This window comes from Mustela putorius, unplaced genomic scaffold, assembly GCF_011764305.1.
Source record: "Mustela putorius furo isolate JIRA1106 unplaced genomic scaffold, ASM1176430v1.1 tig00000592_pilon_pilon_pilon, whole genome shotgun sequence".
NCBI classification, from domain to species: domain Eukaryota; kingdom Metazoa; phylum Chordata; class Mammalia; order Carnivora; family Mustelidae; genus Mustela; species Mustela putorius.
The window spans coordinates 2,990,990-3,009,748 of NW_025421426.1; the positions used below are offsets into that span (position 1 = coordinate 2,990,990).

The window sequence follows — 18,759 nt, forward strand, 5'->3', positions numbered from 1 at the left end:
CCCCCGACGGAGAGGTTGGAGTTGCCAATTGGTCGTCCAGAATGATAGCGACTGGGATTTCTCAGCTCTGAGATTTCTTTCTATCTGCTGGCAGTCGGAGCTCCAGAGGGCCAGAAAGTGACCTGAGGAACTCTGGCTACTACCTTGGTAGGGTACATGGTAGTTTCCTTATTTGGTCCAGAAAGAAAAGTGAACTGTAAAGTGGGAGGAGGGGGGTCCTCCTTCTGGCTGCTCGGAGGAGGGGCTCGCCTGCCATCCTATGGTGCGCAGGGAATCAGAATCTGCCCTTCCAACAAGATCCTTAGGCGATGGATGTGTACCGTCAGGTGTGAAAAACCCCAGTCAGAGGGGTCAGACAGCTTGCCCAAGCTGACACAGAATCAGGACCTACCCCACATCTGCCTGTCTCCTAAACACGGTGGTTTTCCAAATTACCCCAGTCCGCCTCCCATAGGTCTGCGGGACAGAGGACAGAGATCGGACGGTAGGAGGCATGGGGGCTCGAGAAGGAGTAGTTACCACAACCAGGGAGAGGAAGTCAGAGAGGACTTCCTGGAAGAGAGAGAATGTAAGTGGAGACCTACAGGCTACGTGGGGATCCTTCCCAGAAGCCCACCAGCACAATTTCCCTCATGCCTTTCCCGCTGTGTTCTTTCCCTCTGCACATACACTTCTGCCAGGGTCTGTGGGGGAGGATGGTGAGTGTGGCCCATCGCATTTGGTGGGATAATGCTTTTGAAAAATCTTCTCGGCTCTTCCCAGCATTCCTGTATTGGCTGCTTTTCCCTCAACCAGGCATCAGTTACTCACGATCACACCAAAAATACAACGGAAGGAATTTGAATTTAACGAAAGTGGGTTTCGCCAACCCGTGCTTCCTGAGGCAGTTCGGGAACAAGACAAGATGTGATTCAGAACAAGTCTCCCTACTGGACATGACAGGATAAGCTTGCGGACGGTGGGCAGAGGAGACCTGGGGGAACTAGGCAGTCAAATGCGGCCAGGTGTCCCTGGGAGAAAGCCTGACAGTTTCAAGGGGACTCAGGAATAGTGACCACCTGCACCTTTTCCCCAGCAGCACCTAGGAATGCTGTGAGTCCCTCGAGATGGCCTGGGCTCCAGGGCCCTGGGAAAAGGGCTGGAAAGCCAGCCAAATGGCTGAGAGGAGTGGGTGATCAGGCATCTGGGCCTAGGGGGTGGGGTACCCCCAGGGCCGTGGTCATGGGTAGTTGACCTGGGCAGTCACACGGGGCTCTCTGTGTCTGGATGAATACCGTCTAGAAAGTCCTAGCACTTTCTGAACCAAGGGCCCCACATTTTCGTCTTGCAATAGGCCACGCATGGTGTAGCTGGTTGTGGCCACCTGACAGGGTGCCCGTGTGCCCCAGGGGGAGACTGTCACAGCCACCACAAGTCTGGGGGGCGGGGTAAATGTGAAGAGACCTCATAGAGTTCACAGCGATCAGAAGACCTGTGAGAGCCTGAGGCCACCACATGCCAATTCCCCCCGCCTGCTCCTACCTACCCCCTGTATCAGCTGCGTCCCTCAGGAACGGGGAGGAGTCCTGAACTGACCGGGAATAAGTCTCTGCCCCTGGGAACACAGACTTGAAATTGACATTGAGTCTTCAGGTGGAGAACGTTCGAGGAAGTTGCATTTCTTCCACACTTGAGCTTGTGGACTGGTGGTGAGGGTTTTACCTGTCTCAGATGTAGTTTGACTCCTTCGGTGACTAAGCTGGGCTTACTTCTTGTTTCTGTCTTCTGGTCTTGCTGCCGGTGATTCAGAGGGGAAGAATCTGGAACTTCCTCCCGTAAGCCCCTGCACTGGCCAGCACGTTCCCACATTGCTACAACAGTTTCATCGGTGGCTCTGATTACCGGCAGCGCTGGCCTGGCTCCTGGTGACCTGGTGACCTCGTGTGGCCCTTGGGAACACCTGCGAACCAAGGCCTGCGGAGACGGGGGGTGGGGGGGGACCCTCTCATCCTCAGCGCCACTGATGTGTGGAGCTGGATGGCTCTTTGCTGGGGGCTGTTCTGTTCACTGGATGCCTTCAGCCAACGGCTCCGGCTCTATCCACTGGATGTTAGCAGCCCACCCCCTCCATCGTGACCACCAGGAATGCCTCACACATTGCCAGCTGTTGCCTCGGGGGCAAAATCGCCCCCGGTGACTTCAAATCCACCATGGCCAATTACCACGCAGTGACCCAGAATAAATGATTTAATCATAAAGGGCCTGCATCACTCTTTTCAGAAAAGGAGGTAGTAATCGGTTTTACTGTTCGTTCTTGTGGTTTGGATCCCATGAGGTCTCCTAGGAGGGTCTCCCTGTGATGGCAAAGGGGCCTTCCGGGTGTTTCTCTAAGCTGGCCCAGCCCCGTGTTCTAGATGAAGGCCATTAAGGCTTGACGGGGTTAAGAGACTTCCTCCAACCTAGGCTCATCACTCTTTTTATAATAAAATCCTTCAATGTGACAGGGGAAGAATTGTGAAAACATTCTCTCCACTGGGGAGGTGATGATGAATGAAGAAGAACATTTTGAGGAATGTTTGAGGAATGCCGACCGTGAAGAGCTCTGTGGGACCCCATTTGGCCGCGCGACCACACTGTGATGCAGACAAACGTGTCCCTCCTTTCCAGGCGAGGACATGGAGGTTCCGAGAAAGAGGCTCCCTATTGTTCCCAGGATCCCACCTGGAGCTCCACGAGTGGTGGGGCCCTGGGCCTGTGATTTCGCCCAGTGACGCCCGGAGAGGCCGCACTCTGCTGGAGACGTCCCAGGCGACCTCCCCTTGTCTGCTCCAGCAAACTGCCCGTCCTATGACTTATTTAATATTTTTCTTTATGTGGATTTACTTTTTGGCTTAAATATTTTAAAAGGCATTTTGCGCCTCTCCTCTAAATTGAAAAGCCTTTTTCGGCAGCCTCGCTCGGAAAGGGAATGAGTAGTTGGTGTTAGGAGCCAAAGTTATTTATCTTAGGTAAATGATGGACAAGAATTGAAACTGGCCAGCACGTGGCTGTTTGGCCTCTTATACTCATTAGATGTCCAATAAATAGGTCGCGCCACACCCTGTGGGTTGGCTCACCCAAATCCATTCCCTGTCCATTTCCTTATATACCCCTCCCATAGAGGCCGAAAAACGAATTCTTCACCTCCGGCCTCCTTTGCAGCTGGTACTGATCATGCACCAGTGAGGCGTATGGGGCATGGAGTCCTTCCCTGCTTAAAAAGGCAAACTTGCTGGGAGATTTGCTGTCATCCACTCTTTCTTTGTGATGGCTAGTTTTGTAGGTCAGCTTGGGTAGGCTCTGGTCCCTAGTTTTCCAAACATTTGTCAAAGTGTTGCTGTGGGGGTATTTTGTTGATGTGATGGAATTCCATAATCGGTCGATTTTTTTTAAAATAAAAGAGGTTATCCGTGATCACGTGGGTGGGCCCTGTCCAATCAGTTGAAGACTTTAAGAACTGCTTCAGCTCTTGTCTGAGAGTTTCCAGCCTGCTGGCTTGCCCTACAAATTTCAGACGTGGCCAGCCAGACTCACAGTCGCATAAGCCAATTCTTTAAAGGAACAAAGTAAGTGAATAAATAATCCCACTGTCGTGGGGAGATATATATGTATATATATCTCCATTCCTCTCATTTTGTTTTTCTAGCGGAAGATATACTCTTCTGCCACCTTGTTGCAGAGGGGACATCAGATGCATCCGCCATCTTGCTGCCATGTGAGTGACAGACATGCAGATAAGGCATAAGGCATTGATGTTAAGCCCGATGGAGCAGAAAGTTTTAGAAGGAACAAGGGTTGATGATTGCTTCACTGCGGTTACCTACCATCTGGCCAGCCTACCTCCAGGCATCTTAATGTGTCTGAAATCAGAATGCATCTTCTGATCAATGATCTCTTACAATGAATTGTCAGTGTTGCTTTTGTACTTTTCTTCTCCCCTTAGGGATCCTTAAATAACGACACATCTTAACAACGAGTGGCATCCTTGATTCAATAAACTACGGTAAATGCAAACCAAGTACTGACTTGATTTAAGCTATTATATATTTTGGAGTAGACAGCATGCATGCCCTTTATCTCCTTGGCCTTAGCTATGGAAGCACCATGGAAGGGAATTATTTTGGAGTAGACAACATGCATGCCCTTCATCTCCTTGGCCTTGACTATGGAATCACCATGGAAGGGAATTGGGAAAATCAGCATTTAGCAACTACACAAGCAAACCTCTCTGCTCCCTACACTTTGTCTTGTCTCCTGCAGTCAGCCGCCGTGTCACAAAGTGGTCACAGGCTCAACCTTGGGTTGCTTAACGAAGGTTTCTTTGCAAACAAACAGAATCCTCCATATACTTGGCATTTTACCTGATGAGAAATAAAAGCTTTCTTAAATCCTGTCCCTTCTCACCCCACCAAATCCACTTTTCTAGCTTAATGCAGGTTGAAATGAGGTTGTTTTTTTTTTTTTTTTTTTAAACTGATGAAAATATTATAGGAATTAAAAACCAAACCCATTAATATCCTGATTAAACTCCCCATGTTAATTGCGGATTCTTTCCAGCGACAGAGCAGGTCACTGTCTGGGCTTAATGCGATAGCAGGGTTTAATAAGAGCTGCCTGTAGGAGCGGCCGTTTGTAGCAGAAACTTCTGTTGCCTGGCAGATGAGGCTGGGAAGTGATTTTCCTTTCTCACGCTTGTGCAAAGTAACAGCAGGTACTGAGTGCTGCCTCTGGGGAAGGGGAGCCAGATTGGAGAAAGAGAACCAGGGGGCCTGGTTATTATTATTATTGTTATTATTACTTTTTACCCAACATCCTTCCTGGAAACCTTCATAGAGATTTTCCTTTCCCTCTCCTACACTTCCAGGAGAATGGTTGAGAGGATTCTCCCATGAAAACAAGCAAACAGACAACAGGACACAATTTTGATAAAAGAAGAAGTTTCTGGGATCCCTGTCGCTGAAATGCTTTCCTCCTTCACCCAGGGGTCTAGGGCAGGGGCAGAACCAAACAGGTACAGTGCCCGCCGAGGGAACACGCAGGGCTGAGTGGGGAAGGTGTCACACTGGAGAAGCATCCTGTGTTGAGGGACAGAGCCGATGCAGACTTTCTTTTTCTGTTGCCCAAGCTCTGTGTTTAGAACAGGGCATGAAGGAGGGCACGTGATGAAATGAGCACTGGGTGTTACACGCAACCGATGAATCATTAAATTCTACCCCCAAAATTAATAATATAGTATATGTTACCTAAACTGACTTTAAATTAAAAATTAAAAATAAAAAACAACCATTGTCTGAACACCGCTCTTCGCCTACATGGTGTACACCTCCGTCCTGGGATGGGGGGTAGCTCAGCCCCTGTGTGCATCAACCCCATCAGGGGCTCAGTGCAGTGCAGGGCGTGGGGGCCCACACTCGGGTTTCTGATGCAGCTGGTCTCTGGGGAGGCCAAGGGTTGGCTTTTGAACAGGCTACCGGTGGTGCTGATCCTGCTCATTCGGGAATGCACTTTGGGAACCACTGGCCCACACATGGCCACCTCTCAGCTGGGCTGTCCACCAGTCTCCCAACTGGTCTCCGGGGTCTACCCTACCCACTCAGAGTCTATCTTCCCACTGGGGGCCACCGCTCGTTCAGGCCTCCTGGCTCCCCCTGGGTCCCAGAAAGAACCAAGTGCCTCACTCCTGTCTGCTTTTCCAGCACAGTGACCCCTGGAGTCCAAGAGAGCATTCGTGTCTTTCACTGGCTTCTTGCTGGTAAGTTGCAATCTCCCATTCAAGCTGTTCTATTAAATTTTCTTTTTCTTTTTCTTTTTTTTTTTAAAGATTTATTTATTTATTTATTTGACAGAGAGAAATCACAAGTAGACAGAGAGGCAGCCAGAGAGGGGGGGATGGAGCAGGCTCCCTGCTGAGCAGAGAGCCCGATGCGGGACTCGATGCCAGGACCCTGAGATCATGACCTGAGCCGAAGGCAGCGGCTTAATCCACTGAGCCACCCAGGCGCCCCGCTATTAAATTTTCTTAATCACACTGCCTTATAGTTTGGTCTTCTCCCATAGCTTTTTCAAAAAAAAAATTATTATTATTTTATTATTTTTTTAAGCTGTATTGCCTTTCCCTACCTACTGTATTTGTACATTTTCTAAAGACCTATGTAACCTACGCCCATGAACCCAGCCTCATTCAACACAAATATGAGTGCGTCCCAAATCCGCGTGTACACTTGGTAACTCTAGCCAAAGGGAAGCGTGTTCTAATGCAGTAACAATTCATAACAAGCCTTTCTCCTTCTCTGACCCAATTTGCCAGAAACCCTGGCATCTTTTCTTCTTAGCTGTGGAGCTTAAGGACTCCATCCCTCACAAAGTATCTTATGTCGAGACCAGGCACATGGCGGGAAGGGCTGGGGACGGAGCCCTCCATACTTCAGACGAATCCCAGACAGATGTCAGATAAACATATTTGAATAAACCAAATGTCACTTTTCTCTTTAATCGCTGGCTTCAGAGGAGCTGAGACTTTTCTGGACCTTATCAATGCTCTGTCATCTTTGATTCTCCCGTCATATTTCAGGCACATTTTTTTTTTTTTTAAAGTGTCAAGATGATGGGGAGGGTCAGGAGGGAGAGAGTAGAAAGGATTACAAGTCTAGGTGCAAATAAAGCGTAAGCCCCTCCAGAAGTTTTGGTCAGTGTGATGTGGGAACGCCGACTGGTTCTGATTTTTCTCCTGGATAATAGATCAGATCGGACTCCTGGGGATTTCTCAGGATACAGTAACGACAATCATGTTTCTTTCTCTTTACTGTCATATGGAGTCACTCCTAACTTTAAAGGTGTCATATTTCATGTCATTTTTATATTTAAAAAGTGTGTGTATCACCACAAAGGACTGCACTCTGGTTTTGGTACCATCTGATCATCACGCAAGATGTTAACACAGAGGGAAGCTGGATGTAAGTGCACGGAACTTCTCTTTGCAAACGTTCTTTGTAACTTCCGGTGGGTTTATAATGATTTCAAACTAAAAAGTAAAAAAAAAAAAAAAAAAATTGTGTATGAGACTATGTATAAGCATAAATGTGAAGAGACAAAAAGTGTAGATCAGGGCTAGCAAACTTATGGTGTAAAGGGCCAGGTATTAAATAATAAATATTTCAGGCTTTGCAGACTACATAGTGTTTGTTCTGCTCTGCCCCTAATTCATAAAGTTAGCCACAGATAATATGGAAACAGATGGGCAGGGTAGTATCCAATTAAACTTTATTTAAAAAAAAAAAAAAAAAGGAATTTGGCTTCGGGCCTCAGTGTGTTAACCCCTGGCCTAGACTTTGTGTGCTACACATCGATGTCTGCCAAAATGTTAGGAATATGCACTGACATTTTCTTTCTCTCCCGTCACCTCCTTTGTGGTCTACCTGAAAGCTTTCGTTTCCTGTTCGTGGATATTTAATATTTCTATCATTAAAAAATAAGGTTCGGGCGCCTGGGTGGCTCAGTGGGTTAAGCCGATGCCTTCAGCTCAGGTCATGATCTCAGGGTCCTGGGATGGAGCCCCGCATCTGGCTCTCTGCTCAGCAGGGAGCCTGCTTCCCTTCCTCTCTCTCTGCCTGCCTCTCTGCCTACTTGTGATCTCTGTCTGTCAAATAAATAAATAAAAATCTTAAAAAAAAAAATAAGGTTCTTGCTGGTGTTGGTGATTTCTTGGTTTGTATTTATTTATTAATTTATTAATTTATTAAATTGATTTATTTATTTTCAGAAAAAACAGTATTCATTATTTTTTCACCACACCCAGTGCTCCATGCAATCTGTGCCCTCTATAATACCCACCACCTGGTACCCCAACCTCCCACCAAAAGATATGGAGCACCACCTTGACTATCCTATGGGATCTGGCATCTTTGTCTCTCTTTCTCCCCACAACCATGATCCGTATAGTTAGTCTGGATGCAGAAGCCTTGTTTACAACTAAACCCAGGATTATCTGGTAATAACTCCAATGTGGTTATGTTCCTCGGGGCCAGCAAAAGCCAGAGCCATGACACTGAAGTTGATATGGGTGACCAGAGGGAGAGAGGAAGCAGGGTTTTCCAGGGTTAAACGCGGTTATAAATGACTTTCAGGGTTCCATTGCAGACGCATGGGCCCTCAGTCTGCATGCAACCACCGCCCCCACACTTCCTGCTTCCTCGGAAGCCAAGGAGAAGAGAGGCTTTTTATTCTTTAAGTTTACTGTAAGTGAATTTTGCAATTAACAGGGCACGATCGAGGTGCTTCCTGAGATTCTGAGTTGGGGACCAAGAATTGAAATGTATCATGCTGGATCGCTGCCGTAAGCCCGGCTCCAGACAAAACAGTCTCGACAGACAGTTGTCTCTCCGGTTTTTAAAGTTCAACAGGAAAGGAGACAGAAGTTGAAGTTCTTTGGCAAATGCATTCCAGAGAGGAGAAACATTCCTGTTTTATATTAAGCTTAAAACCTTTCTGATGGCAATAGTCAGACCTTGAATTTATGGTAGAACCTGACTTTCTAGTAGAAATGATTCTTGGCCAAAGTCCTGAAGCTTAACATTTTATGGAAATTATCAATAATAGTGTATTTAATTGCTAATTCAACTAACTATTCATACCCTGTCACCGGTGGATATAAAGCTTCTGAGGTCCATAGCAAGCCGACCACGGAGCTGTGGCTTTGAGGTATGCAATTTGCTTTATTGCTCTTCCACCTCTAGCCACACAAAGATTTAAGGTGACATAAAATGGAAATAAATAATAAAGCTAATTAAAGGAGGAGAAAGCAAATACCTTAATGATAAGAATTAAAATAGTTTCTGTGATTAACCATCCAGTCTGGATATGAGCTTCCTGGCAACCAAAGCAAAAAAAAAAAAAAAAAAAACAAACCACTATAAAACAAACCAAAAAACAAAAACCAATGCAAAAAAACCCCAAAACTCCAAAACCAAAATAAACTAATGCAAAAACAAACAAAACAAAACAAAAACAAAAACAACAACAAAGCCAATGGGAGAAAAGGGACAATACAGCATTCAATCTTCTTATGAGCGAAATAGAAAGCTGCCATTTCCTCTATCGAAGTAGAAAAGAAATGCGTCACCAGAGATTCTCCATGGAGAATATCGATTATCAATGGCTTGTCAATAATCAATCATTTACATCGTGTCTGACCTATTCCCATGGACCACCTTCTCTCTCATCAACGGAGCAAAAAGGTTCACGTTCCCATGTCTCCCTCGGGGGAGCTGCTGAGAAGCCGTCTAAATTGCAAAGGGCAAGTCTGTAAAGCTCAGATCCAAACGACTTACAAACGGGGTTCGCGCGGCTGTTCCTGCGGATCGTTTACAAGCGGCAGCACAGAGAGCGCGCGCAGCTAGTGTACGGGCGTCCTGGAGGTTCACCTGGATGGACACACATTTTCTCCTCCCGGTCACATGCAAGAGCAGGTCTGAGCTCTGGGGGGGCAGCGCGGACCCGCCGGCGGTCCCTGACTGTGTCCCCAGCACACAGCCCCTCCCTTTCTCCCGCGGACTTTGGGTCGCTGAACCACCCGGGCCCTGCCTCGCCCTTGGAGTTCCCCTCCTCCCCCCTGCTCTCAGGTTCACAAGGCCTTTCGCCCCTGGCGTGCGCCCCTCGCCCCTCGCGTGGCTGCCCACTCCTCCCGCACGGGTCTCACGGTGATCGTCCTCTCGACACCTGTCGTGCGATCTCCCGGGTCACGAGCCCCTCAGCCTGTGTGGGTGCCTTCAGAGCGTGTTTGTTTGGTCTCGTTTGTTTTCCCTCTTTGTGCTCAGTTACAAGCTAGTCCCGATGTGGGCTGGAGCTTTCTCTCAGTGTTCACTGCCTCAGGACGGTCCTTGGCCGGTAACAAGCACTCAGTGAATATTTATTGTATCAAACAATGAGTGGACAGGCAGTCACAGAGCCCACACGGCATGTCTTGTGGACAAACCTTCACCTAGCAGTGGGAGGCTCTTCCTGATCTCATCGGAGCTGTGGGTTTTGGACCAAAGCCTTTGTTTCCAGTGGGTAATAGAGTCAACCGTTACACACCAGTAATTGCTCAGAAACCTGAGAACATTTTGATGCCTCACATCCGGTGCCCAGATGTTGGGGCCCTCCTTTGATGGAAGGAGTAATGTGTTACCTCTGTGTTCTGGTTTGATAACTTCTACCCAACAGACTAAGCAAATGGTAGGATGGTCTCAGCTGCCAGGGGCTGCGGACCGGGTGCGATCCGAGAGCAAGGGCTCACAGTCATCTGTGCCCTCGGCCTCACCCTGACGCACACCGTGTGTGGCTTCAGGCTTCCATGACCTTCTTGGTTTCAAATATTTTCCAGGACATGAACTCATACAGCACAGGAGCTAATTTTCATCTGGCAAATCTGATCATAATCGTTGTAGACCTGTTTCCTCTTGCCAGTTTGCAAGGCACACGGCACGAGATTTTTCCAGATCCCGAATTTGTGAATCCAGGCGTGCCATTGATATAGGCTCATGGGATTCTCCTAATTCTTATTTTCTTTGGGAGTCTCACGTTTTGTGTAAATACTTTTATACAACGAAATATTTCAGCCCTTACAAGTCATGTTTGCTCTGAAAACTCGATGGCACTTCTCCACAATGGAACGTGGTCATAATACCACTTAGCGCTCTGGTGCGCACGACGGCGAGTGAAGGAAGGCAAAGTCTCATCGAGGGTGGATGCTGGGTGGTCGGCTGGGGGCACTTACTGGGCTATTGACTGGGCGTTCCTCATTAGCATTGCAACACAAATCAAATTTATGCCACAGCAAAAAGATACGTTACCACATCTCTATCATGCGGGTTGCTGAGGAATCAATGGTTGAAATCACAAATAAATCCACAAATACTGGCATCCCAGCTGCTGACAAACAGGGTTATACGTCTGTTTAGTCCACGGAACTGTGAGCTCATTCAGAATAGAAGTCCCTGTCAAAGTCTTTTTTCCCTTTTTTTTTTTTTTAAAGATTTATTTACTTGTTTTAGAGAAAAGATGGAGAAGGGCTGAAGAAGAGGGCGAGGGAAGCTCAAGCAGACTTGGCATTGAGCACGGAGCCCGTTGTGGGGCGTGATGTCACGACCCTGTGATCACTACCTGAACCAAAACCAGAAGTTGGGCTCTTACCCGGCTGAGCCACCCAGGCACCCCAGTCTTTCTCTCCTTAGTCCCCGACACAAAGAAGGCAATTGCTCTGTATTGGCTGGCTCGAGTGGATGGAATCTTACACACAGTGGTGCTCCCAGTACTGCCTGAAATGCCACCGTTAGCCCCACACTCCTTCCTTCCTTGCTCATTCCCAAAGAAGCAACCTGAGAACAGGGAGGCACTAGGGAGACGCACGCGGGGCGTTTCTCTAAGACACCGTGGCTGCCGTTCCTGGGTATCGCGAGTCCTTCGTTCTTTCTCCTCTCCTATTGCCACGGGTACAAACAAAGTCACACAGTTGAAAACAAACAACAAGCAAAACAGTCCCCCCACCTTTCCCAGGCACCTCATTTGCCCGAGTCAGATGTTGGGTGGCTCTTGGGGTGAGCTTCCGGAAGGCCGACCTCCCAGCAGGCCTAGCGGTGCGGCCCTCCCTGCTCTCCCTGGGCCGCCTGAGTGGACCTGAGAGTCCTTCCACTGGGGGCAGCGGTGCCCCCACACAAGGGCCATTGGCTCTCCCTGGGCCTGCTTCGGAGTCCCTACAGCTTCCCCTTCAGGAGCCCCAACCCAGCCCTGTGTCGTCCTCACCTTTCTCTTTACTAATGACTTTACCCCCTTAGATCGAGGCTCCGGGAAAGCCATTAAAACTCTCAAGTCCCAACAAACTCTTGCCTCAGAGATGTGAGGAGAAGGAAGGGAGGTTGCACAGAACGCGCCCGAGACCGTGAATGTCCTGCGGGAGCTCTCGGCTTGGGGGAACCATAACGGGCACAAGCGTTAAAAACCTCCCAACGAAACACGGAAACATAAAATGCTTCCGGTGGAAAGACACAGATTTTCACTTTGCAGACCTTGTGCTCATGGTGCGGTTTAACCAAGACCCGCGCCGGTGCTGGATGAGTCCGTGCCCCTAGGCAAGACCCTCTCCCAAGAACTAGGCCTCAGAAACGGCCAGATTCATGCGGTTTGCTGTGGCTGGAGCCGCACTGCCTCTGCTTCTCCACTGACAAATTTGGCCGTCGGTGGGCTCCTGCATTCAGCCCGCCGTCCGCGGTCCAGCCCCAGACCGGCCGCCCGACACAGGGCTGAGCCCCGGGTTCCCAGGCCCGGCTCCCAGGCGCTCTCCGTGGAGCAGACCGGCAAACCACGAGCGGCTCCCTTGAACTCGCATCCCCGCACCCCGGAACCTGTTTGTGTGCGTGAAAGCATCTCCCAGGAAGGTCTGAGTTGAAAGGCAACCGTTTCACGTGGAGGGGTGGCGTGAGCGTGGTTAGGGACGGTCCTCGAGGGCTAGAGGAAGGCACTGGGAAGCGTTGCAAGCGCGCTCTGGTGGACAGTGGACTGAGCAGAGCTCAAGGTCGAGAGGTCAGGTCCAGGCTGAGACTCAGAGCCCAGACGACACCCCCCCAGCCCTTCACACCTGCTGCCCAGCATGTACTCAGATCAGCAGGTTTTAAAGGGTCTGATCAGGAGGATGTGAGATAAATGGGTGTGGCTTGGATAGGAAGGAAGGAGTCCATTCCCTGCCATTGCCGGGCCCCGTATATCTATATCCAGTCAAGCCTTTAGCCTTTGACCATGCCATTCATTTGGTTCTTTATTTACTCATGAAACAAACATTCCCTGGATACTTCTATAGCTCTCTTCTGGTGGACTTCAGGGACTCAGGCTAAGACAAGACCTCAGTGTCACTTTGTGAACCTGGGAAGGCCATTTTGTAAGAGTCACCTGGAATCCTATCGTGATAGCGATTCCGCAGTTCTCCAGCTCGGGAGAGTGTCCCAGCCCAACACGTGCCTTAAGGTGCCAAGAACACACCTGGAGTCCCGGTCCTGACATTGCAGACCTAGAAAGAATCATTCCCCTATCCAAGGTCTTTTCTCCAGATGAAGTTGACCGACATGTCCTGGATCGTCCAGAACTTCCCTGGTTTCAACCTGGGAATCTGGCATCTTGGAAACCGCATTTGTCCTGGGCAGCCTGGGGAGGTGGTCACCTGCTATCTTGGCAAAGCTGTGGAGGGCTGGGCCTCTACTCTCACAACCCCCAAGATACTTGTTGCCATGGTCACCAAACACCCAGGCTTCAGTGAGACAGGCAGGGGGAGCTTTCATTTCTATAGGCAGTTCCTGATTGCTTAGTAGAGTGGCTGTTAGCCTTCTTTCTTTCTTTCTTTCTTTTTTTAAGATTTTATTTATTTGTCAGGGAGACAGAAAGAGAGAGAGAGAGAGAGCATACAAACAGGGGGAGCTACAGGCAGAGAGAGAGGGAGAAGAGGCTCCCCACCAAGCATGGATCCTGATGCAGGACTCAATCCCAGGACCCCGGGATCATGACCTGAGTCGAAGTCAGACATTTAACCAAGTGAGCCACCCAGGGACCACGGCTGATAGTCCTGTTGCCAAGAAAATTGCTTTATTCTGGATTCTGGGTCTGAGAAGAGCCCGGCCTTGGAAGATAAGGAGGAATGGAACCTCGGTGCCTCTTTCACAGGCTCGAGGGGAGGCAGAGGGCAGCAAAGGCCGGCCAGTGACCCCCAGAGGTGCAGCTAGAGGGGGACCCCGAAGAGCTGGGTTCAAGCATTTTACTTATACATAAAACCACTGCCATATATTTTGCGACACTAGACGCTATTTCTAATCTCCCATAAAATTGGCAAGGTAGGATAAAAAATCTGATTCACAGAGAAGCCAACAGCCCCAGAGAGGTTATCTTTCTGCCGAAGGTTGCTCAGCGAAGATCAGCAAGGCCTCAGCCTCCACAGACCCGGAGTCCAAGCTCTTCCCATGACATACTGCTCCGACCTTTCACCACCTGCATTGGCTTAAGGTGAGTTGGTTAATGACAAACACGGGTGTATGGCAGCCCTCTTGTCTAACGCTCTTAGCTACCTGCACTACGAGAGGGCAAGCTTTGGAAACTGTGAGCAGAAGTCACAACTTGTGGCTTGTGTACCAGATCCAGCTCCCAGGACCACACGTGAAAATCACGCTTCCTCTTTTCTTCCATGCCCACAAGATCCAACATCCCCGGTCCACATTCTCCCACGGCAACAACGCCCAGAAGTGAGCAGCACCGGTCCCGCTAGCTGAGGCGTGGGCAGGCCAGCTTGATCCCTCCCTAGATAAGCCCCTGGCTCAGTTCATCACCTGCAGGAATTTCTGCAAAGACTCTCTCAAATGGAGGCCAGCATTCTTGAGCTCAGAAAGAACCACTCATACAGGAGCTTCCAGATTTGGGCATAGAATGGACAGACCAGTGACATTTCTAGGAAAAAAAAAAAAGAAAGAAAGAAAGAAAGAAAACTATGTAAGTGACCAGATTTTTAAGTTGCTGTGTGTGGACACACAAAATGAGGAAGGAGTTACTATGACTATGGTGTAATAAAAAGAGAAGACATTTAAATTTTCCCAAAGTAAGAAGGATCAAATCTTTCTACAGAAACCCTGTTGCCTACAGAGTGATGGTATCTAGTGTTTGTTCCACAAATATCGTTGAATGAATTTCAGATTAAAAAAAAAAAGAGCCCTTTAAATAAACTTAATTTTGTGAAAATTCCATTTATATTGGGACTTCTATTCCTGACTTTTCTAGAAAAAAGTTATTCGGAACCAGAATCAATCTAACAACTGCTTCTCGAGGACCTGCGGCTGAAACCTCTTCATCGCTCACTCTGAGTAGGCACAGGGACCAGAGAGGGGCATTAACCTGCCCAAAGACACACAGCTTGTTGTAAACAGGTGTCTTGACCCATAGGTCCCTGAATACCCCCTGCTTCAATCTTGCCTGAGATGGGATGGAATACAGGGGAAGAGGCATATTTTATATGATACATGGATTAGATGTTTCTTTTACTTTTTCTGTCAAGGTCAAAGGTGAGTTTTGTGTGATGAATGCAAACACCTCCCTAACACTTCTCACCTCCCCTTTCTGCAAAGGCAGAGCAGGACTTGGGCTCAGAGCCTTCGATCAGCAACATGTCTAGCAAGGATTTCGATGCCATAATTTTTGTTGCTGTTACATTTTCATTGTTATAGTGAGCCTCTATTTATGACAAGCAAAACTGGCTTTTCGTATACGGTGGGGGTTTTACAAAGTGCTCATTCGATTTAGTCCATGCAAAGGAGAAACCTGATGTAAATCATGGCAGGAAAATAGTGCTGAGAGGCAAGAGATCCTGATAGTGGGAAGTCCTGGGGTTGCAGGCAGGGTCTGGGGCTCAGATCCAGCTCCCAGCTGTGTGACTGTGGGCAAGTTACTTAGCCTCTCTGTGTCTCCATTTCAGAGCTATTATGATGACTGAGAGAGGTAAGAAGTAAAAAGCACTTGGAACAAAGCCTGACCCATTGTCAGTAGTTTGTAAAGGTTAGGTATGAGGCTGGTGGCGGCTATGGTGATGAGGGCATCCCATCTGGGGCAGCAACCCTACTTCCTCCCCTTCTCCCTGCCTGTGAGCATCTCTGCACCTGGCCGGTTCTCTGTGTACAAGATACTCTGCTTGCACCTAGAAGCCGGGGACTGGTTTGCTGTCTCTCCTTGCTTCCTCTGTGGATTAGTCGTTATGACAAGACAACTGTTCTGGCTGTGAGTGATCTTGGCTGTGCTTCACAAGCGACCAACAGCCACGGCCGAAGGGAAGGCGTCTTTCCCTCCTGGAATATAAATTCTGCAAGGGCAGCCCTTTCCCCAAACAACTCCCCAGCTGTGGGGGGAGCGGGCTGGTTGGTGCTGGTGGGCTCCAGGTTGCTCTGTGGGTGGGTCTGGGAGAAGCGGCAGGGAGGGACACTCAGGAGGGTCCCCACGAACGGTTAGGCCGATGGCCCAGAGCAGGAGGCTGAGACGTCTCTCAAAGAAGGGAAAGCAAATGCAAAAAGTAAGCTGCATCTAGTATGCGAAGGTTTCCAAGGAAGGAGAAACATTTTGCATCCAGGCCCTACTGTATCGTAATTATGTGTGTGTCTGGATTGTGACATGCTTGAGGACAAGCACGGGTCTTATTAACAGGGATAACAGCCCCGTTTATTAGTGCTGGCTCTGCCCCGGGCTTTGGGTAAGCCCATTGTATCCATTCTCTTTTAGGAGTTTTGTCCTGTGTTTCAGAGGCAGAAACAGGTGCAGAGAAGTCCAACATCCCCAAGTACGAAAGGAGAGGAGTCCCTGTGCCCTGTGGCCAGCCTCCCCGTCTTGTTCGCTCCCTGCCCCAGGCTTTCTCGCTCATGAAACTCCAGCCGCTCCCCTGTCTCCTGCTTGGGGCCTTGGCCCCTTGTGTTCCTTTTCCCCAGAACGCCCAGTGTCACTGCTCAGAGGGCCTTCCTGGATCACACTGGCACTCACAGCGGTGAGTGCCAACCCCGACCTCTCCCTATCCCGTGATAGCACAACGGGGCCGTCGGACTGTGGAGCCAGGCGCCTGTGCTCCAGATCCCCATTCTGACTCTTGTTGTAACGCCCCATGACTCAGTTTCCTCATCCGTAAAATGGGACTGGCATTGTAATGTATCTTGCAGGTTTCTTGTGAGTTCTCAATGTTGTAGTTAACGTGTCGATTACGTACCTAAAACAATGCCCGACACACGGTGAGGACTACATCAACCTTACTATTTATTTCTTGTCTTTTTCTACTGAAATAGAGTTTCTACAAGACCAGCACTGTGTTTGGTCCTTCACACCTGTATCCAGGACTCCGTAAATATTAGGGGAATGTATTGAGTGAGTGAGTGAGCGAGTGAATGTTGTCCCAAGCCGATGTTCTCACCAGCGGTGCCAAGCTGTTCCGAGCCTCCCGCTTCTGTCCCATGCCAAGCCTGGTGCCCAGCCCAGGGGCGCAGAATTGAGGCCTGAAGTTCCTCCTTCCTCCTTCCTCCCCCAGGGAAGCCCTGCCCAGCATCCCTGCTCAGGAGGCCAGCCCTGTCTACTCTGCTTCCGCCCGGCAGGTCCTGTGCCCCGTGGGTGGTAGGCTCTCTCATCCCATCCTGGGAGACTTTATGACCCATGGCTGCCCCTCAGAGCATCACAAAGGACAAACAACTGTCTCCATTGCCAGGTCCCGAGCAGCACCAACAGAAGGCAGTAGAGGGAGGCTTTGGTGCCTTCTGAATAACCTTGAAGGTGGTCACAGGTTGAATTCTAGAAGGTTTGTGTGCATTTCCGGAGAGGTTTAGCTCTACTGATTTATATTCAGTGCTGATTTCTAGAAAGCCCCTGGGGAGAAAAACCCATCCTCTGTTCCTTTTTGCCAGAAGAGTCGTTCTGTCTTTCCTCACTTCTCAAAACTCCCGTGCATCTTTTAAGGCCCAGGGCGAATCTCAGCCCTTCCCTGGAGCCTGGCTGACTTCGGGATTCTTCTATGATTTCACCTCATTTTTCTGCTGCTGGCATTATTCCTCGAGTCCCCTGTTTGACAAATGCTTTCTAAACCCCTGCTACCTGCCAGGCCCCCCCCGTTAGTGCTTTTAGACTAACGAGACGGACACCTCTGCTACCAAGAAGTCTGGAGGTTGGTGTCTCTCTCCCCACAGACATCCCGAGGGCAGAGACATGTCCCCGTGACATTCCATCTGGCAGAGGGGCTTCCCCAGAGTAGCTGCTGGCCCTGCACAGCAGACGGCCGATCAACCAAATAAGGGAGCGATGCGGAAATCTTTGGCTCTAGAACAGGGCTGCGGGTGCCCAAACAGAGGGCTCTTGACGGGCATTGTCTTTTTTTTTTTCCCCCTCAAATGACGAAGGTGCCGCTCTCTGTAAGAAAACCAACATTGCTCATCAGGCCTTGTAATACGATTCACTCCGACGCGCTCCCTGTACAATCTCCGCGTGCTGCCGAAATTTGTATTCTCGCTGCCCTGAAACGCGGCGCTGGACTCCGGGCCTGCATGCTGATGTCAGAGGGGACTGCAAAAGTACTTTTTCCTTCTGCTGACTGGCATTTGTGCCTTTTGGGCTTGAGCTTGCTTTCGCGGTGGGGGCGGGGAAGGAAGCCAGGCGCGGTATCTTCTGTTGGAGAAATCTTTATTTGAAGTAGTTTCCAGCCTTTCCCCTGCAGCCCGCATGGGCTGCGTCTGCGGTTGGCAGAGATCAATGCAGTCAATATTTTTGACTGCAGAGCCTTCTATGACTTACACATATTTAAAAGGATAAAACACAATCAACCATTCTCTGCGTGAACTTGACCATTCTAATCCTTATCTTTGATTCTCTGGGATCCTGCAAACAGGCTAAGTCTCCAACCTATCTCTGCCCAAGATCTGGGAATTCAGACCGGCTGGGACCTGTAGAAACCACGGGCCGGGCCAGAAGGGTTTGTTTCACTCTGGGAAACTGGACTGGAAAACTAGACGGGGCAGCATTTTGGGAATACTGGTGGCCTTTTCCTTGGACCGTTGCCTTTTGCTAAACACCACAGGGCTTTCTTTCACTGTTATTAACCAAATAATGAGCTACCGCTCTCAGGGGGATTCGCCTCTTGAAAGGCACTCCTTGAAGCCAGCATTAAGCCCCAAACACTGGAGCTTTAATGGTGGGATGGCAGGCAGCTCGTTGAAACAGGGCGTT

General features: G+C 49.3%; 1 protein-coding gene across 2 annotated transcripts in view; it reads right to left on the reverse strand.

The window, feature by feature from the left end:
• The window catches only part of TSHZ2 (teashirt zinc finger homeobox 2), a 431,876-nt gene that overhangs the window by 105,860 nt on the left and 307,257 nt on the right, over nucleotides 1–18,759 (reverse strand). The window lies entirely within an intron of this gene.